This window comes from Orcinus orca, chromosome 13 (genome assembly GCF_937001465.1).
Source record: "Orcinus orca chromosome 13, mOrcOrc1.1, whole genome shotgun sequence".
Classification (NCBI taxonomy): domain Eukaryota; kingdom Metazoa; phylum Chordata; class Mammalia; order Artiodactyla; family Delphinidae; genus Orcinus; species Orcinus orca.
In genome coordinates, this window is record NC_064571.1 from 35,568,468 (window position 1) to 35,595,607 (window position 27,140).

The following is a 27,140-nucleotide window of genomic DNA, read 5'->3' on the forward strand; positions in this document are numbered from 1 at the left end:
AACAGTCCTTAAGTTGGCTGAAAGGTCAGGACAGCAGCTAATAAAATCAGCAAGTAAATTTCAAATAAAGAAATGTCCTTCCCTTGCAGAGGGAATTTTAGCTTGCCCTTTCCTTTGGTCACAGCCTGCATGAGAATGTCTTTAGATTTTTCAAAAGTGAAAGTTGGAGTAAATAAGATGTGAATATTGGAGGCTGAGACCTGCTAGATGTGTTTTTTAAACAGCTCTTTAGATGGGCGAATACGGCAGCTTGATTAAGACATGCATACCTTGATCATCTGTCATCTGCATGTCTTTAAGCCCTGAAGGGTAGTTTGTGCCAGATCCGGAAAGAAGTATGTCCCAAGAGACTGAGGACAGCACTACCTGGTAATCAAAAAAGAGAAATGAACATGGCATTGAGGAGACTGAAAGGGGTGGGCACAAAACTCATTTGTTTATCCCCTAATATAAATTTCTTCCCAGACCTCATTCATTCCTGCTATCCTTCTCCTTAGCTGGGAAAGAAATTGCATCATTTCTCTTCCTCTGGCTTTACATCTCCATTTTCATAAGGTGCCCCTTGCATTCTCATGCGTGCCAGATGTCAGCATTACCCACAGCTCTGGAACAGGCTGGGGAGAGGGGGAGGGGATCCTTATGAATCCTGGATTCATAACATTGGGAATCCAGGAAAGGATGCACATGGGCCTGGATGGAGTTTGAGAGGTTTGATCTCAGCTACTGAAGGCCCTGACCCAAGTCCAGCTCCTGCCACCCCATTCCAGGCTGGGACAGGGCTGAAATAGCTCAGCAAACCACATTCATTCATTCTAGTACAGCTGCTCCCAGTGGGTTTACGCACATCGTACTTTGATGCATTTCCTCTTTGGAAACTGGCTAAAATTCTTCTACTTTTCATTTTGTGTTCTACATTTTGTTACGTAAATTTTTTTCCATCTCCACCCACCATGATACTTACCCCAGTGCAATAACATGGTAGTCTTAATAAATACTTCATCAATTAATATATAAATTATAGAATTTTTTGAAAAAAAGGGTTATAGCGGCATTTATTCAAAATCCTGTGTTCCACATCATTAATTAGGTTGACATAATACCATGTATTTGTTTCAGAAAGTAAACCTGCTTTCTAAGAAAAATTCATCAACACTTACAAGTTTTGAAATCAAAAAACACCCCCCTAAACTTCATTTCTCAGCCAAAATCTGTAATTTGGCAACTGGTGAAAATGAATGAATATTAGAAGTTTAATGATATAGAGAATAAAAACCAATTATAATCTTATTGTAATGACTAATTTTTGTTTATTTATTATAAAATGTTTCAATACACAAAAAAGGATGAATAACAATATAGAATATGTTGAATTCTATTCTATGTTTAATAGAATATGGGGGTCACCACCAAGCTTAAAAAATTAACTAGTACAAGCATAGTTGTAGTTCCTTGTGTACCCCTCCCAAATGCATTCCTGTCCAAACACCCACCAGAGGGAACCCTGCTTCTGAATTTGGAGGTTATCATCCTAGAGCACATTTTTATACTCTTATACAAATGTAGATTTCCCTAGACGATATACAGGATCATTTTGCATATTTAACACTTTGCATAAGTAGTATCCTATTGTACATGTATAATTTGTGGGCTTTTTTAACTCCATACTTTTTGGGATATATTCACTTTGATACATGCTCTAGTTTACTCACTTTTCATTGTCACATATTATTTTACTATAGGAATGTACCACAATGGAGTCATCCATTGAAAGCCTGATTTTCAAAAGAGGAGAAAGAACCTTTGTATCATGGGGAAGAAAAGAATGGTCAGATAAAACTAACCCTCCAGCTCCAATCCATGGCTTGCTTACCCTGACACTTTCCTCCCTGCTGGACAGGAATCCTATCTGTGTAAATAGCTGAGGCAAATTGTTAAAGAAACTAATGAACAGGGCGTAAGACAGGTGGTGATAGCCAAGTTCACCTGGCTAATCCCAGGCCTCTCCCTGGCGGTAATGGCCTTCTTCACTGCCTCAGGAATGCAGAGTAATAGCTGCAAGAGGCCATGCAGCAGCTAACTGGACTTGACCATGCCAAGTCACCCTTCAGAATGCAGTATGTTTCTCTAGAAAAATCTTTTATTTTATCACTTTGTTAAAATTGTGCATTTGAAGTTACATATCCTCCAGACACCCATAGAGCATGCCTTTTTCACATCATACACACTTCCTCAGGCCACCCAGGCTTGCTCTGTTCAGTGTTCAGTAATTGATCAAAAGGAATATCAGTTGCTTCTCAAAGACAAGCCCCAAGATGAGCAGTTTCCCTGCCCTGCTAGCCTCAGATATCCCACTCTGCCTGTCTTGACAATCAAAGCAGCAAGTGGGATGATGAGAAAACAGCCATGAGCTAAAGGAGGCGCCCAGGTGAAATCTCTTCAACCTGGTTAACTATAAACATAAACTCCTTGGTGCCAGGTACCTACAGCCAAGGACCTGGGACTGCGGCTCCACCCTGCAGCATGTAGAGGTGCCTGGGCAAAGGAAGCGGCTGGTGGATCACACATCTAAGAAAGTGGATTGGCGGTGATAGGAAAGACCTGGGGGGTATGGCCCCCAAGAGTGAGGGCCTGAAATAGCCAGGTGCCTGGAGGGTAAGACCAAGACACTGACAAGGGTGGAGCCTCCTGTTGACACTCAGAGGGAGGGAGAAACCCACTGACACTAGTTAAAGGTACATCGTTTAAACAGGAGAAATGTGATGGGTGATCCAGCTGTGAGGTTGCCATGCAGATGGTTCCATCCTTTAGTTCTACATTTTCCCTTTCGGTGGCAAGATTCTGATCCATATTTGGAAAAAAACGCTCTCATTCATGCAAAGCCCCTATTTAAAAACCAAGTAAATCTACACAATGGAATACTACTCAGCAATAAAAAGGTACAAAATACTGTTGCACAAAGCATCACGGGTGAACTTCAAAATCATGCAGACACAAAGAAGAGAGAAAGCAAAACTATATACTCTATGCTTCCATTTACATGAAGTCTGAGGACAGGCAAAACTATCTTTGATTATACATGTCAGAAATTGCTTTACGTGGGTGGGAGGGGGCAAGTAGTTGACTGGAAGGAGGAATGATGGAACTTTCGGAATGATAGGAATGTTCTATACTTTGTTTTTTCTAGTCATTATGCAGGTAACTGTGACTGCCAGTATTCATCAAACCGACCTTTAAGGCTGTGCATTTTTTACTGTGGATAAATTATAATTCAAGTTTTCAAATGGTACATGAAAGATAAATAGATACATGAAATCAAGTCAGAGATGTGTTTGGCTAAGAAAAGCTTTCCATGGAAAATATGGTCTCCAAGAGAGTTACACGGGATTTCCTTAGGTAAGTCCAACTCCATCCCCCTGGAAGTATTCACATCTAGATGGCTTTCTGGACCACATCATTTTAAGGTCACTCTGCCTTAGAATTTCCCTTTCCCCTTCTTTTCATATTTCTCCCTCTACTGCACTTCCCACCCTCTGAAATATACATATATGTGTACTTAATTATATTTTTGATTAATTGACTAGTTTATTGCATGTCTTTCTCCATCTAGAATGTAAACTCCACAGGACAGGCATGTTTGTCCATTTTGCTCACTGCCGTATCCCCAGTACCACATGCAGAGCACATGGTATGCCTCAATGAATTGTTTCCGAATAAATGAATAAGTTCAAGGAAAGAAAAAATGATTAACTGTCTATTTGGCTTTAGAGATCATCCAGTCCAAACCTGTCATTTACTGATGAGGACACTGGCACCCTGAGAGGTTGAATCACTTTCTCCATCACAAAATCATCAGAATGTGGAGACATTGCTGGTAAGAATGGAACACTCCCCAATCCTGCTTCTGTCTGTCGAGGAAGGTTGCAAACAACTCCTTGTTTGACCAAAATCATTAGTTCTTCCAGCAGCTTAACTTCCTTTCCATGCATACTTGTAATCATTCTAATTAAATGGGTCATCAAACTTCAAGAGAGACACAGTAGAAATAGGCTACTCATATTTGCCTTGAAGCTCTTACTTCCAAAATAAGTAATATAACATTGTTACTAATGTTCCTAGTAAATCTAGTGGAATAACATCACTTGAAACCTTTCTACATAAAGATAATTCAAGGTTCTGAACATTTGCTTTGTACAGAAAGCACTGTGCTCAGTTCTAAAGGGACTAATGGAGAATTCTAAGAAAAGCAAGGTACAGGAAGTACTTGGCACTATGTCACTTAGTTATTTAGGACAAAGCAAATGCTAGAGCCCAAGTGTCCAGTGCTGTTTTGCTGTATTACCAAATATGATGAAACCTTGAGCTAAGGAATGGAGATCTATGTAAGATTCCAGGAATCAAGCCGTAGTTGCCTTCCCTATATTCCTAAAATTCCATCCTTTTCCTGAAAGAGGCTGCCGTTCTTCATTTGCAAGTGCAAGTTACAGGGAGTGAACGGTTTACTTACAGTGAGAGCAACAGATCAGACAACCTCCAAGATCAAGGCCAGCAAAGACTGACAAAGATGAAAAGGAAGAAAAACAAGGAGTCCTACTCAGGAAATCTTGGCAAAGGTGAGAGGAAGTTGTTATGCTATGTCAGCACACTTTTACAAGACTCAAAAACCACCTTCTAGTGGGCTCTACAAGGATACTTCAATAGTCGTTCTTCGTGTCACTCATCCAACAAATATTTAGAGTGCCCATTAATGGAACAAGCACCTCTCAAGGTGCCACATGTACCGGCGAGAACACATTGGCACCATATTCTGACCTCTCCCCACGTCTACTACTCCACGTTCCATCTCCTCCCATTCAAACAAACCATAGAAGTATGGTCTCAGTAGAGTTAGCTTCAGCCGCCTGCCAGCAAGGAAAGGACTTGGGTTGACCAGTACCCCGCCATCGTCAGAATAATTAATAGTCTGTTAACATGGCATTCTCCTAAACACACACACACACACACACACACAAATATTTGCATTTTAAAAGCTACTTCTTATTAGTCCAAATGGTCCTTTAATTGTGGGGTTTCAGGTAGATAACAAAATGAAGTCAACCTAAAGATTTGGATAGTAGAGGTAGTAGGGGAAATTGACAAACAGAAGGTACAGCATCTCAAATGTGCTTTTCACTGCTTCTCATTACTTCTTCCTTTAATCTTCACCTGAATCCAGCATTGAAAAAAACCCAACAAATCTGCAAAGATTTTATGTGAAGGATGAGGGTAAGAATGGAGGCAAGGAAGTTCTGCCCAGTGTGAGGTAAAAGGGACAGTGATAAATGTTTGCGTGTGCATCATTTTTAGAGTGGTGGTTTTTAGATTAGAAATGAACCAAATAGACATTTTTTTAAAACTTCAGTTTTCTAGGAACTTCTTGGGGACTGAATAGCAAGTGAAGAATTTAACACCCCTCATTATGAACTGAAGGTTTGTGTCCCTTCCAAATTCATATGTTGACACTGTAATCCCCAATGCGCTGGTATCTGGAGATGGGACCTTTGGGAGGTTATTAGGGTTAGATGAGGTCATGAGTGTGGGGTCTTCATGATGGGATTAGTGGCCTTACAAGAAGTGACACTAGAGAGAGCCCTCTCTCTCTCTTTCTGTTACAAAAAAAAAGGTCATGTGAGCAAGATGGCAGCCTCCTACAAGCCAAGAGAAGAGGCCTTAGAATGAAACTCACCTTGCTGACACCTTGATCTTGGACTTCCCAGCCTTCAGAGCTGTGATAAATAAATTTCTATTGTCTAAGCCACCCAGTCGATGGTATTCTGTTATGCATCCTGGGCTAATACACCCCTACTCTATACTCCAAAATCAGAAATAATAATTTAATATAATTCTTGATTATATCATTTACCTTCCCCCTTATTCTATCTCTCTCTCTCTATATATATATATATATATCAAACACACACACACAGAAGCTAAGAAATCAACTATATAAATAAAATTGCTGAAATAAAGTAGATTTTAAAAATATGCTATGCATACTATATACAGCTTGAATTGAAAAGGAAATAGATCAGCATGAAGAAGAAGACATTTTTTCTGGTTGCTTTCAGTTGTCTTTCATGAGTTCTTCTAAAGCTCATATGAAGAAGGATGTACCAGCCTATCTTTAACACTCCCCCCTCCACTTTTTCCCCTGATTAGAATTTGCTAAAGCTACTTAAGCCCTCCCCCATATTTTGGCTGGTTCGGGTTTTTATTTTTCCTGCAGGGCTCCAGTTGTGATGCTGTCTCATGGTGAGAACCCCAGAAAGAGCTGAGATGAGTTGAGGAGCCCGGGGAGCAAGTTCAGACATTGAGGAACTCATTTATCTTCCACAGTAACCTCCCCCCACACCCCGACAATCAACTACAAACTACTTAACCCATCAAAACTCAGAGCTGACAAAGCCAGTCTCCTCCTAAGACTATAAACACCTCCACGGTCAGAGTCACAGAGCTTTTCAAGCTAACGTCCTCGTGACTGGTTTAAACTGATAAAACCCTGACTATCTTAGATTCAGGTTTCTCACTTAAATCACTAGTCATTCTATATATAAGGTGAAAGAATTGGAACTGAAGATAAAAATAAATGAGGGGTCATAGTACCATCATGTTCACTTTTCAGGAGATTCAGACTTCTCAGTGCAATAATACTGTGATATACCTTATTTCCAAAGGCTCGGAGTGGGGATGTTAAATTTTATAATCAAGAAAATGTTTTACTTGAACAGGAATCCAAGAGTTTAAAGGAGTTCTAGAGATGCTCATATGAATGACCTGCTACATTAACATAGTTAGGAATTCCTACACCTTTACTGCCATTGAAATATTCTGAATCAGGTGAAAAGGATTTGAATATTTTCTTCTTCACTCGCCATGTGTTTGGAATCTTAAATCACTGGTGATTGGTTATCCTTCTCCATTTTTTTGTCAACTTCATTCAGTCACAGACATTTATTTCTGGCTAAGAGGTAGGTTTAAGAATATTGATTGCAAAATGTTTAATAATATCAAAAATTAGAAAGAACCTAATCGTTCATTATAGGGAGTTAATTAAACAAGACATGGTCCATCTGTAAGGTGGAATAGTATGCATCAGTGAAAAGAGATGAGGTAGGCTTAAATGTCTTGACATGGAGAAATATGACCTTGCTATATGGCTAAGGGTGGAAGGGAAGCAGATTATAGAAATGGTATTTCTAATGGGATACTTTTAAATTAAATCACGTGCATATGTGTGTGCACATATGTATATTTCTATAAGACACTAGAAAATACACACCGACAACTTGTTAATAGCAGTTATCTCCTGGATATTACTGAGTGACATACTTTTCTATTATTTGAATTTTTTATAGTAATCTAACCCATTAATCTCTGCATAGCATAGTTGAAGTTCCTTGTCTTGGGAGCCCATGGAGGAATTACACACACCAGGACCACTTGTGATTGGGTGACACTGCATGATTGATTCTGTCTAATGAATTGTAAGCAAAAATGGCTTGTGTCGCTTCCAGGCTGGAACATTTAATTGCTGGTGCAAGATCTGCCAGAGCGCTTTCCTTCTGCCATGAAACCCAGCAACGTTTGAGAGCGTGGCTACTCCATCAGCCCAGATCCTGACATGAGAAGTTGCGGGTGGAGTGGAGCCCGCAGACAGCCCACGATGGCCATGTCATAAGAGCAAAAAATAAACTCATTATTATAAACCTTTAAAATTTGGGAAGTTTGTTGGACTTCCCTGGTGGCGCAGTGGTTAAGAATCTGCCTGCCAATGCAGGGGACATGGGTTCAATCCCTGATCCAGGAAGATCTCACATGCTGAGGAGCAACTAAGCCCGTGAGCCACAACTACTGAGCCTGCGTGCCACAGCTACTGAAGCCCTCACACCACAACTACTGAAGCCCGCAGGCCTAGAGTCTGTGCTCCTCAACTAGAGAAGCCACTGCAAAGAGAAGCCCGTGCACTGCAACAAAGAGTAGCCCCCGTTCGCCACAACTAGAGAAAGCCCACCTGCAGCATCAAAGACCCAACACAGCCAAAAATAAATAAATAAAATAAATAAATTTATTTTTAAAAATTGGGGGAAGTTTGTTAATGAAAAATGACCTGGTCTCTCTTATATGAGTACAAGTAAGTATATCTTCATTTTCTCTTTGAAATAAAGACATTGCTCTTCTGAAAAGCAGTGTGCGACTTGAAAGATGCATGTCTTGGTCCACGGAACAAACCTTGCAGTGCAGATCAGATCAACACCACAGGAGAAACCAAACACCGAGAAAATTCTAATGCCCTTCTCTGATATATGTATTTCAGAAAACAAAAATACTTGGACTTGGAGGGCATTACACTAAATGAAGTAAGTCAGACAGAGATACTCTATGATATCATGTATATGTGGAACCTAAAAAATACAACAAACTAGTGAATATAACAAAAAGAAGCAGGCTCACAGATATAGAGAACAAACTAATAGCTACCAATGGGGGGGCAATATGGGGAGGGGTGAGTGGGAGGTACAAACTATTAGGTGTAAGATAGGCTCATGGATGTACTGTACAACACGTGGAATAGAGCCAATGTTTTGTAGTAAGTGTAAATGGAAAGTAACCTTTAAAATTTGTATAATTTTTTTTTTAAATCAAAGAGGTTTAGAGTTGAAAAGGACCTTAGAGATCATTTGATCCATGTTTACTGGCCTAAGCTCAAAAAGCTAGACTTGTGCAGAATCCTCCGGGTATCATTAATCAGAAGAGAAATCCACTGTGTTGGAATAGAAAAATGCATTAGGCTACATAGTAAGTATTTAAATGTATTTGGTTAGAGGATCTGTAGAGGATTAATTACATGGTTCTATTTAACTAAGTTAGTGGAAACAGAATATATTACATTGATGGCTCTTAGGAAAGAAAACTAAGGCATAAAATATAACTTGGTGTTTCAATAGGATGTATGTTTATAAACTAGCCTCTCCTTCGATTGTGTGTGTGAGTGTGTCTGTCTGTCTGTCCTTCCCTTCCTGTCTCTCCTGTCTTTCAATGCCTCAAGCACAGGCTTAGCCAGCCAGCTTCAGCCATGGGCTAACTTGACCTTCCAGAGCCTTCATCCAAAGCAAAGGCTCCTGAATTCCTTCACCTGGACTTCGTCACAACCTCAACAATTCTTTCCTGAGTCCCTCCCCTTCCATGACTTCTTTTGAATGAGACACTTTTTTTTCCTTCCTAGGGTCCAGGCAAGGAGTGAGAAAATGTATCCTAGCCATCTGTGTTTTCTCACAGAACAATATGGGCACATTCTTTCTCTAGTGATTTGTCCTGAAACACCAGAGGCTTAAAAATTTCCTCACAATTGGCAAAATTGTAATTGGTGGGTTAAGTTTGGTGTGAATGATAAAAGTCAAGTTAAGTTTGTCTCAGAAGTTTGCTCGCCGCCCCAGCACCTCTTCCTCGTCCTCTTTCCTGGAGTGTTAACCTATCCGGGCAATATCCATGGTCAATGAATCCCTGCTCGAGTATTGAGAATGGCTTTGGGTAAGACCCTGGGGATGATTTACATTTTGAAAGGTGACTCTTAAAGGTCAAAAAGTCATTAAGAACCCGTAAATTAAGCTCTCAAGTGGAATGGCAGGCAGCAGAATAATTACCTTTTAGGCTATTCTTATCCTTCTTAGGGCATCTTCAAATGTTATAATTTATGGTTAACGTTCACTGAGCGCTTACAGCATGTCAGGCACTGTTTGAATGCTTTGCATGTAGTAACTCATTTAACCTTCACAACAAACCTGGCAGGGGGTTCCCATTATTACTCTCATGTTAATGATAAGGAAAGGCACAGAGAGGTCAAATTACTTCTCCTGGGTCACACAAGGTAACTAGAAGAGCCTGGATCGAATTCTAGGTATTGTGACCACAGAGCCATGTACATAATCACTAGACTCTACTGCCTCTGAAGTCATACCTTGGTTGGCTTGGAGGGCTGATTCATCTTTTGTTTCTTATAAGAAAACTGTTTACTCCAGTGAGTTTTTACTTTGCCTCCCTTTCAGATCCCTAATTATGTGTCTATTAACCCATAACAAAAATCGACTTTCTTTTTCTTAATTCATTGTACTTTTTCATGACATTTTTTGGGGACTCATCATTCCTCCACCCTTGAGCCCAAACTCTGTGGGTTATCCACCCAAAGACATGTTCCCGTTTGTTCCCCATCTGGCTGAAATTCCTTTTGAAGATGGAAGTTTAGGCTTCAAAGAAATCCTTGAGCGTGTACCTTAGTGAATCTACCCATCTCTTCCTGCCAACCATATTGTACTCCTTTCATCTTACTCAGGTCCCCCAGCTACTCCCTTATCTCCACAAACCTCTCCTGAAGAAAGAACTTAGCCTGAAGCAACCAGCCCCATAAAGGAAATGGGTAGGCTTCTGAGTGGACAGCTCAAGTTGTTTTTATTCACAGCCCTTCAAAACAGGCAGGGTGAAAGCCTCATCCACCACCATTCTGCTGATGGATTGAGGAAGAAGGAGCTTGTCACAAACAGAATTAGCACTAAGTAATTTTCCCTTTCTTTATGTAAACAACCGCCTTTTAATATACAACAACCCTCGAGGTGTTCAGGTTACAGGCTTATTTTAAGATCTTTTGTTTACCTTTTGATCTTCATAGGTCATTGACATCCCATTTAGCCCTGGTGACCCTGTTTATACAATTTTGATATAAATTTAAAAGTCTTCTTGGAGATAACATTAACATTCTTGATCTCAGTCTACCACATAAGCAAACAACAGCCTTTGCTCAGCCCTGTATATAATTGTTCAAAAGCTTCAATGCAGACTCCAATATTCAGAGAAAATCTGACCAAATTTGCTTTCCAAATTTTTATTCTAAGCAGGATAAGACCCCAGTTTATGTCAACTTCAATGAAATATCTTATGGGACCTTTGGTAGCATGGAGTCATAATTCTAATAAAACACCGGATAGAGTATTTTAGGTTTTAATTAACAAGAAGAGGCAGATCACTTATAGAAACACGAGGGATCTATTTCTCTACCTTAGCCTGAATTTATTTTTTTAAGTATATTTTATTTTATTTTAAGGTATTTTATTTATTTATTTATTTAATTTTTATTTTTTGGCTGTGTCGGGTCTTAGTTGCGACACTCGAGATCTTCGTTGCAGCATGCGGGCTCTTCCGTTGTGGCGCACTGGCTCTTTGTTGCAGCGCATGGGTTTCTCTCTAGCTGTGGCCCGGGGGCTCCAGAGCACGTGGGCTCTGTAGTTGTGGTGCGCTGTCTCCAGAGTGTGTGTGCTCTGTAGTTAGCGGCACGCAGACTCTCTAGTTGAGGCGTGCGGGCTTAGTTGCCCCACAGCATGTGGGATTTTAGTGCCCCGACCAGGGATCGAACCTGCGTCCCCTGCATTGGGAGGCGGATTCTTTAGCACTGGACCACCAGGGAAGTCCCACCTGAATTTAAAATGTACTTCTTGTTCACTTAAAACTCAGAAGGTAGTGTTCCTCCTAAGCTTTTTGATTCTCTACCAGGGATTGATTAGAGTAACATTTTTGGAATTGGCTTTTTTACTCTATTTTTTAAGGAGGGAAGCTCTCAGTTTCCATACTGAAAAAAAACATTTTGATAACTACTCCTTTATAAAAGCATATTAGTCTTGTGAATAATTGCAAATATTTTAAAAACCATATTTCTGATAGCCCTCTCTGCTCCCGTTAGTTCATCCTTTATGAGTACACACTTGAACTAAACCCTCATCCTATTTTTAATGAAAAACTGTTATATTCCTGGGCAAAGAATCTAATCTTGCAATACAGATAAATTAAAAGGCTTATATTATCTCTTTCTTTAGAAGTTTATCCTGAGGAAATAATTGGGCAAGTTTACAAGAAAGAGATGTACAGGGCGTTGATTTCAGCATAATCTATAAATGTAAAAAAAAAATGGAAACAAACTAAATGTACACCAGTAAAAAGCTATTGAGAAACATACGGTACATAAAAACAATTGCATACTTTGCAGCCATTAAAAATGATGATGTGGGGGCTTCCCTGGTGGCGCAGTGGTTGAGAGTCCGCCTACCAATGCAGGGGACACGGGTTCGAGCCCTGGTCCGGGATGATTCCACATGCTGTGGAGCAACTAAGCCCATGCACCACAACTACTGAGCCTGTGCTCTAGAGCCTGTGAGCCACAACTACTGAGCCTGTGCTCTAGAGCCTGTGAGCCACAACTACTTAGCCTGTGCTCTAGAGCCTGTGAGCCACAACTACTGAGCCTGTGCTCTAGAGCCCGTGCTCCGCAATAAGAGAAGCCACCACAATGAGAAGCCCACGCACCGCAACGAAGAGTAGCCCCGGCTCACCGCAACTAGAGAAAGCCCACGCACAGCAACGAAGACCCAATGCAACCAAAAAAAAAAAAAGAAAAGAAAAAATAGTTGTTACATTTTGTTTATGGCTAAATATGCTGTTTTAACTATTATTCTCTTTATTATCAATATAACAGTTAAACATGGTGTCTTGTTTGTATTTATATAATAATAATGATGTAATAAGTTTTGTCACAGACTTACCCAATAAAAGTCCAGACGTCAGAAATCCAGGATGGGTACAGTGGCTCCATGATGCCAGTGGAGAAATGGCTTCCTTGTCTCTTTCCACCCAATCATCTTTAGCATGTTCTTGTCACCCTTGGGGTCCCAGGATGGCTGCTTTGCTTCCAGCATCTCTGTTTGAGGCAGGAAGGAGTGAAAAAGCAAAGGATAAAATGTATTTACCAGTTAGGACTGTTCTCACCCCCTGCTCACACATCCACATATTTTAAGGAGCCTTCTTGGAAGTCTCAACCAAAAACTTCCTCTTTTTTTTTTTTTTTCCCAGTGGCCAGAGCTAGGTCAGATGATCACTTCTATCAAGGAATTCAGCAGTATTTGTTTAATGTTCCCCCAATCTGGGGTTCTGTAGACAGGAATAAGAGAATAGAAAGACAAATACCATATGATATCACATATATGCAGAATCTAAAAAAATGATACAAATGAACTTATTTACAAAACAGAAATAGACTCACAGACATAGAAAACAAATTTATGGTTACTAAAGGGGAAAGGGGGCAAGGGATAAATTAGGAGTTTGAGATTAACATATACACACTACTATATACAAAATAGGTAAACAAGGACCTGCTGTATAGCACAGGGAACTATATTCAATATCTTGTAACAGCCTATAATGGAAAGAATCTGAAAAAGAATATACATATACGCTGAATCACCTTGCTGTACACTTGAAACTAACACAACACTGTAAAGTAACTATACTTCAATTAAAAAAAAAAAAGAGAATAGGTATTGAGAAAAAACTAGCAGACCTTCACAACTGACCAACAGTGATGATAATATGGTGATAATCATAAAATTTACCGCATGTGCTATAAGCCAGGTGAGTGAGCTTTGTACATTTCATCTCGTTTAATCTTCACTTGCAAGTCTAAGAGTTAAGTACCCTTGTTAGCACCCATTTTAAAATGAGGAAACAGACTTGTGAAGGTGGAGTACCATGTTGAAGGTCATTCAATGGTGGAAGAAGAACTTGAGTCCAGTCTATCTGACTCCAAGTGTGCCTGAACTATCTGGGTTTTAGCACTGCAAGTCCCAAGTCCCCGGCCACATGTCAGTCCTGGAACAGTGAGGTCACCCACTGGAGCCCAAGCAGTATTAGGGCAGCAGTTCACTCAAAGTTTGTTAAATGGTTAATTTAATGAATATTGTTTTTTTATTTTTTATAAATGTTAAAGACTTGAAATATATTAAGGATACAGCCTTTCGTAGTATATATATTTTTCTTTTCTCTTGTCATTTTTACAACTCTTTTTGATATACAGATATTTTAAAGTTTTCTGTGTCAAATCTATCTACTTTCCTTTATGGTTTCTTCCTTTGCTTTTATGTTAAGATATTCTTCCCTACCCTACACACCAAAAGTTATATTTTCTTCTGGTTCTTTTATAGTTTATATTGTAATTCAAAGCAAATTGGGGATATGAAGGAATGGAAAAGACTTTCATGCACATTTTCCAGGTTTGGGTGAGTGTTTCAGAACTGTAAGTGTGTATGTTTGAAATGTTCATCTCAGGAACTGATTTAAAATCCATAACTTAAGGGAATGAAACTCTTTCCAATACATTTCCAATGTGCGGTGCACGTGTATCTGCTCTGCAATCGGCAATCATGTCAAAATGTGTCAGCTCATTTCATATTCTTTTTAACTATCCTTTGATTAAGGGAGTGCTTTATCAACTTATGTAAGCCTGCAGTCAAATCTACCTCAAATTATTAGCACCTGGTGAGAAATGTCCTTCCCATTCTAACCCCCAGTTCATCATGTCTTATTTGTAATTCACTTGATGATTCTGATATATCGTTATAAATACTATATGTGATTAAGTCTTTACACTGAAACTTCGTTCTTATAATAACGGCAGAAAATGTGGATTGCATACTGTGTTCCTGATACAGATGTGTGGATCCAGACCAAGCAGGTGTAGTGCTAGCCTGAGATGATAAATCACCAGCCTCAAATGTCTTTACGTTGGGAAACATGATGTCATTAATGCTTTTCTTGCACCATTGGGTCTAACTTAGTTTTCTAGCCAATGGAATGGGAAAATATTTGTGAATTCACTGTTATTGAACAGTGACAATAGGAACTATTTTATCAGAAAACAAAATTAATGTTCTAGTCCAGGCATTGGCAAATTTTTGGAAAGAGCCAGATGGTAAATATTTCAGGTTTTGCTGGTCATAGGATCTCAGTTGCAACTACTCCCCGCTGCCTTTGTAGCAGCCCTAGACAGAACAGAAACAAATGGGCGTGGCTGTGTTCCAATCACGCTTTTCTTACAAAAGTAGCTGGTTTGCATGATTTGGCCCCTGGGTTGCAGTTTTCCAACTGCTGTACAGTAAGACATTTCATTCCCTCACAACTGAGTATTTCTTATTTGAAAGGTGTATATTAGTGCTATCCTGGAATATATTAAACAAGTGCTCTTATTATTGGTACTTTAAGACTTTGACTTCAGTGTCTTAAGGTTAAATTGGAAAACCCTTTGAAAATTCTTTGAAGAATCATGATGTAAACGTGGAGTTGTGAGGATAGGTTATATCAATCTCAAACAAAAAGTTAGTGTCTCACAGCTTCTTTGATATTAGTGGCTTATAACTTTCTTCCTAAACAAAAATTTCTACCTCTGCCAGAGAGCTGGACTCAGCACTTAATTCCAGTGGGGTCCAGGCTTCGATAGAGGGAAGCATATGGGTACCATACATTTGGTAAAGTATGTCTCTATGTAATCACAAAAATTGAATACCTCCAGAGCTCTAAATTACAAATTTGGCTGGTTTGCTTTAATGCACAGTTTCTATAATACATCACAAAGGTGGTAAATACAAGACTCATCCTCAGTATCATTGCTTCATGCTTTAGTAAATCAGGATGACTGACTTTTGCTTTTATTTTGACCTGATTTGTTATTAATCATATTTCCAAGCTAAATATAATTTTGGGGGGTAGATTTTTTATATATATGTCAAAATATATGTATATTTTGAGGGGGTAGGTAATATACATATGCATGTATGTATACATATGTGTACATATATATTTAATATACACATATACATATTTTAAATATACATATATATATTCTTTAAAATCAGTCTTTTACAGACTCCCAAATATCCATGAATATTTATTCCTGCCAAATTTCAATGCTATCAGTGCTTAAAGGAGGTTGGATTTCATACTTTGAAAAATTTCCCAGTCTGTGATAGGTCTTTTGTTGTTATTGTATTTTGTTTGTTTTTATACTCTTGGAAGGCACTTTGTTATTCTTTGGTGGTTGGCTTATTTTTGGAGACATTCCCAAAGTAACTGGAGATAACATATAATGAGTAAGGTAGATGTTCAAGTTGGGGATGTATCTTTGTTCAAAAATAAGATGTAAAAAAAAAAAAAAAAGATGTAATGTTAAAGTAACGGGACTGGGGAAGATGGCGGAAGAGTAAGACGCGGAGATCACCTTCCTCCCCACAGATACACCAGAAATACATCTACACATGGAACAACTCCTACAGAACACCTACTGAACGCTGGCAGAAGACCTCAGACCTCCCAAAGGCAAGAAACCCCCCACGTATCTAGTTAGGGCAAAAGAAAAAAAATAAACAGAGACAAAAGGATAGGGACGGGTCCTGCACCAGCGGGAGGGAGCTGTGAAGGAGGAAAAGTGTCCTTTTCCTCCTAGGAAAGCCCCTTCGCGGGCGGAGACTGCGGGTGGCGGAGTGAGGGAGCTTCGAGGCCGCGGAGGAGAGCACAGCAACAGGCGTGCGGAGGGCAAAGCGGAGAGATTCCCGCACAGAGGATCAGGGCCGACAGGCACTCACCAGGCCAAGAGGCTTGTCTGCTCACCCGCCGGGGCGGGCGGGGCTGGGAGCTGAGGCTCCGGCTTCAGTCGGAGCGCGGGAGAGGACCGGGGTTGGCGGCGTGAACACAGACTGCAGGGGGTTAGTGCGCCACGGCTAGCCGGGAGGGAGTCCGGGGAAAAAGTCTGGACCTGCCGAAGAGGCAAGAGACTTTTTCTTCCCTCTTTACTTCCTGGTGCGCGCGGAGAGGGGATTAAGAACGCTGCTTAAAGGAGCTCCAGAGACGGACGCGAGCCGCGGCTAAAAGCGCGGACCCCAGAGACGGGCATGAGACGCTAAGGCTGCTGCTGCCGCCACCCAGAAGCCTGTGTGCGAGCACAGGTCACTATGCACACCCACCTTCCGGGGAGCCTGTGCAGCCCGCCACTGCCAGGGTCACTGGAGCCAGGGTCAACTCCTCCGGGAGAACGCACGGCGCGCCTCATGCTGATGCAACGTCACGCCGGCCTCTGCCGCCGCAGGCCCGCCCCGCACTCCTTGCCCCTCCCACCCCCGGCCTGAGTGAGCCAGAGCCTCCGAATCAGCGGCCCCTTTAAACCCCGTTCTGCTTGAGCAAAGAACAGATGCCGTCCGGCGACCTACACGCACAGGCGGGGCCAAATCCAAAGCTGAGCCCCTGGGAGCTGTGAGAACAAAGAAGAGAAAGGGAAATCTCTCCCAGTAGCCTCAGAAGCAGCGGATTAAAGCTCCGCAATCAACTTGATGTACCCTGCATCTGTGGAATACCTGAATAGACAACCAATCATCCCAAATTAAGGAGCCGTGTGGATGAAGGGCTCTTGGTGCTGCAGCCAGGAGTTAGTGCTGTGCCTCTGAGGTGGGAGAGCCAACTTCAGGACACTGGTCCACAAGAGGCCTCCCAGCTGCACATAATATCAAACGGCGAAAATCTCCCAGAGATCTCCATCTCAACACCAGCACCCAGCCTCACTCAACGACCAGCAAGCTACAGTGCTGAACATCCTATGCCAAACAACTAGCAAGACAGGAACACAACCCCACCTATTAGCAGAGAGGCTGCCCAAAATCATAATAAGTCTACAGACACCCCAAAACACACCACCAGATGTGGATGTGCCCACCAGAAAGACAAGATCCAGCCTCATCCACCAGAACACAGGCACTAGTACCCTCCACCAGGAAGCCTACACAACCCACTGAACCGACCTTAGCCACTGGGGACAGACACTAAAAACAACAGGAACTACGAACCTTCAGCCTGCAAAAAGGAGACCCCAAACACAGTAAGATAAGCAAAATGAAAAGACAGAAAACCACACAGCAGATGAAGGAGCAAGATAAAAACCCACCAGACCTAACAAATGAAGAGGAAATAGGCAGTCTACCTGAAAAAGAATTCAGAATAATGATAGTAAAGATGATCCAAAATCTTGGAACTAGAATAGACAAAATGCAAGAAACATTTAACAAGGACCTAGAAGAACTAAAGATGAAACAAGCAACAATGAACAACACAATAAATGAAATGAAAAATACTCTAGATGGGATCAATAGCAGAATAACTGAGGCAGAAGAACGGATAAGTGACCTGGAAGATAAAATAGTGGAAATAACTAATGCAGAGCAGAATAAAGAAAAAGGAATGAAAAGAAGTGAGGACAGTCTCAGAGACCTCTGGGACAACATTAAACACACCAACATTCGAATTATAGGGGTTCCAGAAGAAGAAGAGAAAAAGAAAGGGACTGAGAAAATATTTGAAGAGATTATAGTTGAAAACTTCCCTAATGTGAGAAAGGAAATAGTTAATCAAGTCCAGGAAGCACAGAGAGTCCCATACAGGATAAATCCAAGGAGAAATACGCCAAGACACATATTAATCAAACTGTCAAAAATTAAATACAAAGAAAGCATATTAAAAGCAGCAAGGGAAAAACAACAAATAACACATAAGGGAATCCCCATAAGGTTAACAGCTGATCTTTCAGCAGAAACTCTGGAAGCCAGAAGGGAGTGGCAGGACATATTGAAAGTGAAGAAGGAGAAAAACCTGCAACCAAGATTACTCTACCCCGCAAGGATCTCATTCAGATTTGATGGAGAAATTAAAACCTTTACAGACAAGCAAAAGCTGAGAGAGTTCAGCACCACCAAGCCAGCTCTACAACAACTGCTAAAGGAACTTCTCTAGGCAAGAAATACAAAAGAAGGAGAAGACCTACAATAACAAACCCAAAACAATTAAGAAAATGGGAATGGGAACATACATATCAATAATTACCTTAAATGGAAGTGGACTAAATGCTCCCACCAAAAGACACAGATTGGCTGAATGGATACAAAAACAAGACGCATATATTTGCTGTCTACAAGAGACCCACTTCAGACCTAGAGACACATACAGACTGAAACTAAGGGGATGGAAAAAGGTATTTCATGCAATGGAAACCAAAAGAAAGCTGGAGTAGCAATTCTCATATCAGACAAAATAGACTTTAAAATAAAGAATATTAGAAGAGACAAAGAAGGACACTACATAATGATCAAGGGATCGATCCAAGAAGATATAACAATTGTAAATATTTATGCACCCAACATAGGTGCACCTCAATACATAAGGCAAATACTAACAGCCATAAACGGGGAAATCGACAGTAACACATTCATAGTAGGGGACTTTAACACCCCACTTTCACCAATGGACAGATCATCCAAAATGAAAATAAATAAGGAAACACAATCTTTAAATGATACATTAAACAAGATGGACTTAATTGATATTTATAGGACATTCCATCCAAAAACAACAGAATACATATTTTTCTCAAGTGCTCATGGAACATTCTCCAGGATAGATCATATCTTGGGTCACAAATCAAGCCTTGGAAAAGATCTGTAAAAAATACAAACACATGGAGGCTAAACAGTACACTACTTAATAACGAAGTGATCACTGAAGAAATCAAAGAGGAAATCAAAAAATACCTAGAAACAAATGACAATGGAGACACGACAACTCAAAATCTATGGGATGCAGCAAAAGCAGTTCTAAGAGGGAAGTTTATAGCAATACAATCCTACCTTAAGAAACAGGAAACATCTCTAATAAACAACCTAACCTTGCACCTAAAGCAATTAGAGAAAGAAGAATAAAAAAACCACAAAGTTAGCAGAAGGAAAGAAATCATAAAAATCAGATCAGAAATAAATGAAAAAGAAATAAAGGAAACAATAGCAAAGATCAATAAAACTAAAAGCTGGTTCTTTGAAAGGATAAACAAAATTGATAAACCATTAGCCAGACTCATCAAGAAAAAAGGGAGAAGACTGAAATCAATAGAATTAGAAATGAAAAAGGAGAAGTAACAACTGACACTGCAGAAATACAAAGGATCATGAGAGATTACTACAAGCAACTCTATGCCAATAAAATGGACAACCTGGAAGAAATGGACAAATTCTTAGAAAGGCACAACCTGCCAAGACTGAATCAGGAAGAAATAGAAAATATGAACAGACCAATCACAAGCACTGAAATTGAAACTGTGATTAAGAATCTTCCAACAAGCAAAAGCCCAGGACCAGATGGCTTCACAGGCGAATTCTATCAAACATTTAGAGAAGAGCTAACACCTATCCTTCTCAGACTCTTCCAAAATATAGCAGAGGGAGGAACACTCCCAAACTCATTCTACGAGGCCACCATCACCCTGATACCAAAACCAGACAAGGATGTCACAAAGAAAGAAAACTACAGGCCAGTATCACCGATGAACATAGATGCAAAAATCCTCAACAAAATACTAGCAAACAGAATCCAACAGCACATTAAACGGATCATACACCATGATCAAGTGGGGTTTATTCCAGGAATGCAAGGATTCTTCAATATACGCAAATCAATCAACGTGATACACCATATTAACAAATTGAAGGATAAAAACCATATGATCATCTCAATAGATGCAGAGAAAGCTTTCCACAAAATTCAACACCCATTTATGATAAAAACCCTGCAGAAAGTAGGCATAGAGGGAACTTTCCTCAACATAATAAAGGCCATATATGACAAACCCACAGCCAACATTGTCCTCAATGGTGAACAACTGAAAGCATTTCCACTAAGATCAGGAACAAGACAAGGTTGCCCACTCTCACCACTCTTATTCAACATAGTTTTGGAAGTTTTAGCCATAGCAATCAGAGAAGAAAACGAAATAAAGGGAATCCAAATCGGAAAAGAAGAAGTAAAGCTGTCACTCTTTGCAGATGACATGATACTCTACATAGAGAATCCTAAAGATGCTACCAGAAAACTACTAGAGCTAATCAATGAATTTGGTAAAGTAGCAGGATACAAAATTAATGCACAGAAATCTCTGGCATTCCTATACACTAAGGATGAAAAATCTGAAAGTGAAATCAAGAAAACACTCTCATTTACCATTGCAACAAAAAGAATAAAATATCTAGGAATAAACCTACCTAAGGAGACAAAAGACCTGTATGCAGAAAATTATAAGACACTGATGAAAGAAATTAAAGATGATACAAATAGATGGAGAGATATAGCATGTTCTTGGATTGGAAGAATCAACATTGTGAAAATGACTCTACTACCCAAAGCAATCTACAGATTCAATGCAATCCCTATCAAACTACCACTGGTATTTTTCACAGAACTAGAACAAAAAATTTCACAATTTGTATGGAGATACAAAAGACACTGAATAGCCACAGCAATCTTGAGAACGAAAAACGGAGCTGGAGGAATCAGGCTTCTTGACTTCAGACTATACTACAAAGCTACAGTAATCAAGACAGTATGGTACTGGCACAAAAACAGAAATATAGATCAATGGAACAGGATAGAAAGCCCAGAGATAAACCCACGCACATATGGTCACCTTATCTTTGATAAAGGAGGCAGGAATGTACAGTGGAGAAAGGACAGCCTCTTCAATAAGTTGTGCTGGGAAAACTGGACAGATACATGTAAAAGTATGAGATTGGATCACTCCCTAACACCATGCACAAAGATAAGCTCAAGGTGGATTAAAGACCTAAATGTAAGGCCAGAAACTATCAAATTCTTAGAGGAAAACATAGGCAGGACACTCTATGACATAAATCACAGCAAGGCCCTTTTTGACCCACCTCCTAAAGAAATGGAAATAAAAACAAAAATAAACAAATGGGATCTAATGAAACTTAAAAGCTTTTGCGCAGCAAAGGAAACCATAAACAAGACCAAAAGACAACCCTCAGAATGGGAGAAAATATTTGCAAATGAAGCAACGGACAAAGGATTAATCTCCAAAATTTATAAGCAGGTCATGCAGCTCAATAACAAAAAAACAAACAACCCAATCCAAAAATGGGCAGAAGACCTAAATAGACATTTCTCCAAAGAAGATATACAGATTGCCAACAAACACATGAAAGAATGCTCAACATCACTAATCATTAGAGAAATGCAAATCAAAACTGCAATGAGATATCATCTCACACCATTCAGAATGGCCATCATCAAAAAATCTAGAAACGATAAATGCTGGAGAGGGTGTGGAGAAAAGGGAACCCTCTTACACTGTTGGTAGGAATGTAAATTGATACAGCCACTGTGGAAAACAGTATGGAGGTTCCTTTAAAAACTACAAATAGAACTACCATATGACCCAGCAATCCCACTACTGGGCATATACCCTGAGAAAACCATAATTCAAAAAGAGTTATGTACCAAAATGTTCATTGCAGCTCTATTTACAATAGCCCAGAGATGGAAACAACCTAAGTGTCCATCATCGGATGAATGGATAAAGAAGATGTGGCACATATATACAATGGAATATTACTCAGCCATAAAAAGAAACGAAATTGAGCTATTTGTAATGAGGTGGATAGACCTAGAGTCTCATACAGAGTGAAGTAAGTCAGAAAGAGAGAGACAAATACCATATGCTAACACATATATATGGAATTTAAGAAAAAAAAAAGTCATGAAAAACCTAGGGGTGAAACAGGAATAAAGACACAGACCTACTAGAGAATGGACTTGAGGCTATGGGGAGGGGGAAGGGGAAGGTGTGACAAAGCGAGAGAGAGGCATGGACATATATACACTACCAAACGTAAGGTAGATAGCTAGTGGGAAGCAGCCGCATAGCACAGGGAGATCAGCTCGGTGCTTTGTGACCGCCTGGAGGGGTGGGATAGGGAGGGTGGGAGGGAGGGAGACGCAAGCGGGAAGAGATATGGGAACATATGTATATATATAACTGATTCATTTTGTTGTGAAGCTGAAACTAACATACCATTGTAAAGCAATTATACTCCAATAAAGATGTTAAAATGAAAAAAATAAAATAATAAAAAAATAAATACTAAAAAATAAATAAATAAAAATAAACAAGTGGGACCTAATGAAACTTCAAAGCTTTTTCACAGTAAAGGAAACCATAAACAAGACCAAAAGACAACCCTCAGAATGGGAGAAAATATTTGCTAATGAAGCAACTGAGAAAGGATTAATCTCCAAGATTTACAAGCAGCTCATGCAGCTCAATAACAAAAAAACAAACAACCCAATCCTAAAATGGGCAGAAGACCTAAATAGACATTTATCCAAAGAAGATATACAGTCTGCCAAGAAACACATGAAAGAATGCTCAACATCACTAATCATTAGAGAAATGCAAATCAAAACTACAATGAGATATCATCTCACACTGGTCAGAATGGCCATCATCAAAAAATCTAGAAATAATAAATGCTGGAGATGGTGTGGAGAAAAGGGATCCCTCTTGCACTGTTGGTGGGAATGTAAATTGATACAGCCACTATGGAGAACAGTATGAAGGTTCCTTATAAAACTAAAAATAGAACTACCATACGACCCAGCAAACCCACTACTGGGCATATACCCTGAGAAAACCATAATTCAAAAAGAGTCATGCACCAAAATGTTCATTGCAGGTCTATTTACAATAGCCAGGACATGGAAGCAACCTAAGTGTCCATCAACAGATGAATGGATAAAGAAGATGTGGCACATATATACAATGGAATATTACTCAGCCTTAAAAAGAAACGAAATTGAGATATTTGTGGTGAGATGGATGGGCCTAGAGTCTGTCATACAGAGAGAATACGCGGGCCTCTCACTGTTGTGGCCTCTCCCGTTGCGGAGCACAGGCTCTGGACACGCAGGCTCAGCAGCCATGGCTCACGGGCCCAGCCGCTCCGCGGCACGTGGGATCTTCCCGGAACGGGGCACGAACCCGTGTCCCCTGCATCGGCAGGCGGACTCTCAACCACTGCGCCACCAGGGAAGCCCCTGAATGCCTTTTATGTTTCCTGTTCATTTTGGATGGAAGCAGGAGGAATGAGACTGAGTCATCCTTTAAGTCAGCCCCCTAAGTATAGAGGATTTACTACTAGAGATTGCATAGTTGCAATCTTCAACTGTGTGCATATTATAGGCGGTGAAGGATGGCTTTAACTACAATTCCAAAAACACGGGAGATGACCCAGAGTCCAAAGCGAAAACAAGGAGATGGGAAGTCTGAAACACGAGGAGTCTTATTAAACCAATCAATCAAGAAATATTTATAAAGGGTTAAAATGTGTCTAGTGCTGTATTAGGCAAGAAAAGATCAAACCTCAAGGAAAAGGGGAAAATAATAAATACTTGAAGAGGCAGCACATTATATTATATAAGAATACGAAAGTAAAATTAGTCTCACAAAAGGGAACGAAAGAGCAAGCAGAATACAGCTAAAACTAGAAGTTAAAAAAAAATTAGAAAAACAATTGGAAAAGAGAATTAGCTATAAAGGGCTGGTCAAACAACAGTAATGAATAATTTTTCTAAAAAGCAGTTAAGAAAGAGAGTCACAGCTGTTCTAGGAGAGCAGGGGAGAATTGAAGTAACAAGACCAAGTCTAAAATATCATATGATGTCGCTTATATGTGGAATCTTAAAAAAAATACAAATGAGCTTATTTACAAAACAGAACTAGACCCACAGACATAGAAAACAAACTTATGGTTACCAAAAGGGAAGGGGGAGTATAAATTAGGAGTTTGGGATTAACATATATACACTCCTATATAGAAAATAGATAACTAACAAGGACCTACTATATAGCACAGGGAACTATACTCAATAGTTTTTAATAACCTATAAGGGAAAAGAATCTGAAAAAGAATAGATATATACATATAGATGTATAACCGAATCACTGTGCTATACATCTGAAACTAACACAACATTGTAAATCAACTATACTTCCATAAGAAAAAAAGACCAAGTATAAGCTCATCTAACGTCAGCTCTAGGGGAGACCTCAGGAACCTCACCCCCTGCTTCCTCCAGGAAGAAAGGCAAGTGTCCTGTTGTCAGGTCACATGAAGAAGCAGAACTTAGAGTAGCATCCATGTCTTGGACTCCCCTGCTGCCACTTGCAGTCCAACTGCAGCTCAAGGTCTCAAAGCAAAAGAGAGAAATCATGAAAGCCATGGCCATAAAGAGGAGAAAGGGGCTTGAGAACAGAAAGAGAAGATTGAAGAGAAGACACAGTAGCAAAATATCGTTAGTGTGGCCTGAATTCCAGGAGGTCCAGCCAAGCAGAAAGAGAGGCTGTGCATTTACTTTCCACGTGCCAAATAATTATTTGAGTTTGAAAATGCCCATTTACCTAGGACGCTTGACTTGACTGAATGTCTGTGGGCCCTTTATAGCACCTACTTTTTCTCATTTCAGAAGCACTGAAATACAATTTGAGAAACACTTTAGCACACCCGACCTTTTTCAAATCTCCCAGACAAACTCCAAACTCACCAGCTTTCCCCATCTCAGGAGTGTGAAATCTTATTTTCCAGTTCTCTGCTCAAATTTAACAAGCCACCTCCTACTTAACCTTCTTCTGTGAAACCTGAAAGCACCAGACAATTGTACACCCAACACTTGCTCCTCTGATCCCCCCAACTCTCCCCATCAGGAGTCCTTAGAGCCACAATTTCAAATCTCTGATAATAGCCCTCGGCGACCCGGAGTGTAACTTAAGGCTTCACTTATGTCTTTGCACCTTAAATACAAAAGAACATGCCCTCACGAAAAAAAAGAAAAAAAGCATCTTTCTACCCATCTTCCCACCCATTGACTTTAAGACAGAAGCATTTAGACATCATTTAATGATCTCCAAACTATCAAAGACTGATTAAATGAATCTATGCGGAGACTGGGGTTTTGTTGATGATATTGTTGTTTTTACTGCTTTCTGGTGAAGATATACTTAGTGAAAACACTAAGGCTCTCAATTACGCAGCTGGGTGACTTATAAATATATATTTACGTTTGAAGCCTAAGTGGCCATTGGCTTCCCTACTGTTTTACTTAGCTAACAAAACAACTCTATCAAAGTAAGTATTATTCCAAAACCCAACTTCCTGTGCAGAACGCTCCCATGTGCTCCATCAGTCTGGCTCTGTGATGAACTACATCGTTTCTTATAAACTGTCCATGGCCCATAAATTTCCAAGCATAAAGGCTATTACTGTGCTGTGCAAATCTGCTAAGAATTTGGGCCTTTCGAACTCCATTTTTACCTGGTTGGAAATGAGGCTGGGGGAGAAGTCCATATCCAAACTTCCTCTCTTCCCCTCCTTGTCAGCCCCACTCCCATTTTGATCAGGGACAATCATTTAATGTGCACAAGATTGGAACAGGATTTATTTTGACTGATTTTAAGCAGCTTCTGCATCAAATTAGCATCTTCTTTCTGCGAGTGCTACATATCAGGGAAGGGAAAAGAGAGATTGGGGCAATTTTCTAATTAATCTGGGAAGTGTGGATTGGAAAATTTACAAGGTTAAAAAAATCATTTTTTCTTGTATTAGCTAAATGATTCTAGACAATAGTGGAAGAGGAATCACAAGAGAATGCTTTAGAATGCCAGTAAATGGCTAACTATAGTTTATATCGGTGCAAATTACATTACTCAAGACCATATAATAATCAGAAAATGTAAGGCCGCTACCAGATTTCTGGTCTAAAAATGAATAAATTGTCGGGCAGCATCCTAATCCCCATTGGCATCATCTGTTCTCATGTTTGTGCTTTACAGTTTCTAGTGGGTTCATAGACATAATCTCATTCGACCTTCATGAATAGGTACAAAGGATTTAGAAGGAGAAATGGGGCAATGACATGTCATTGTCCCTGAGATTTCTTGACAACTCAGCACCAGTTTCCTTCAGTTTCATTTAATGATGAAAACAAGGGCAGTGATGTGGATAGTGGGTAGATTATGCCATGCAACCCGGAGACCAGGGTATCACTAAACATTTGCTACAAAGGAAATAAAACCATAAGCTGATGTTTTCCAAAGCTAAGCCACTTCAGTTTATCAATGTCAAATCTGATGGTTTTGAGAGCTAATTAATCCACCTTAGAATTTTAAAGGCAGACAGGGAGGACTCCCCAAGTAAAGGAAGGAAGGAAGGGAGGGAGGGAGGGAGGAAGAAAGAAAGATTTCTGTTTATTTCAGACATGGCGTCTCCAAGGGTTTTTCCCTTGTGCTAAAGGATCGGTCTCACCTTGCCATCCTCTAACCTAGAATCTGTCTTTTCACCTTCACACTTCCATTCACA

General features: G+C 40.0%; 1 long non-coding RNA gene across 1 annotated transcript in view; it reads right to left on the minus strand.

Moving 5' to 3' along the window:
* The window catches only part of LOC117195576 (uncharacterized), a 97,754-nt gene that overhangs the window by 56,378 nt on the left and 14,236 nt on the right, over window positions 1–27,140 (minus strand). Inside the window, exon 2 of the long non-coding RNA XR_007471098.1 lies at window positions 12,618–12,772. This is a non-coding gene — a long non-coding RNA (uncharacterized LOC117195576). The remainder of the gene's footprint in view (window positions 1–12,617; window positions 12,773–27,140) is intronic.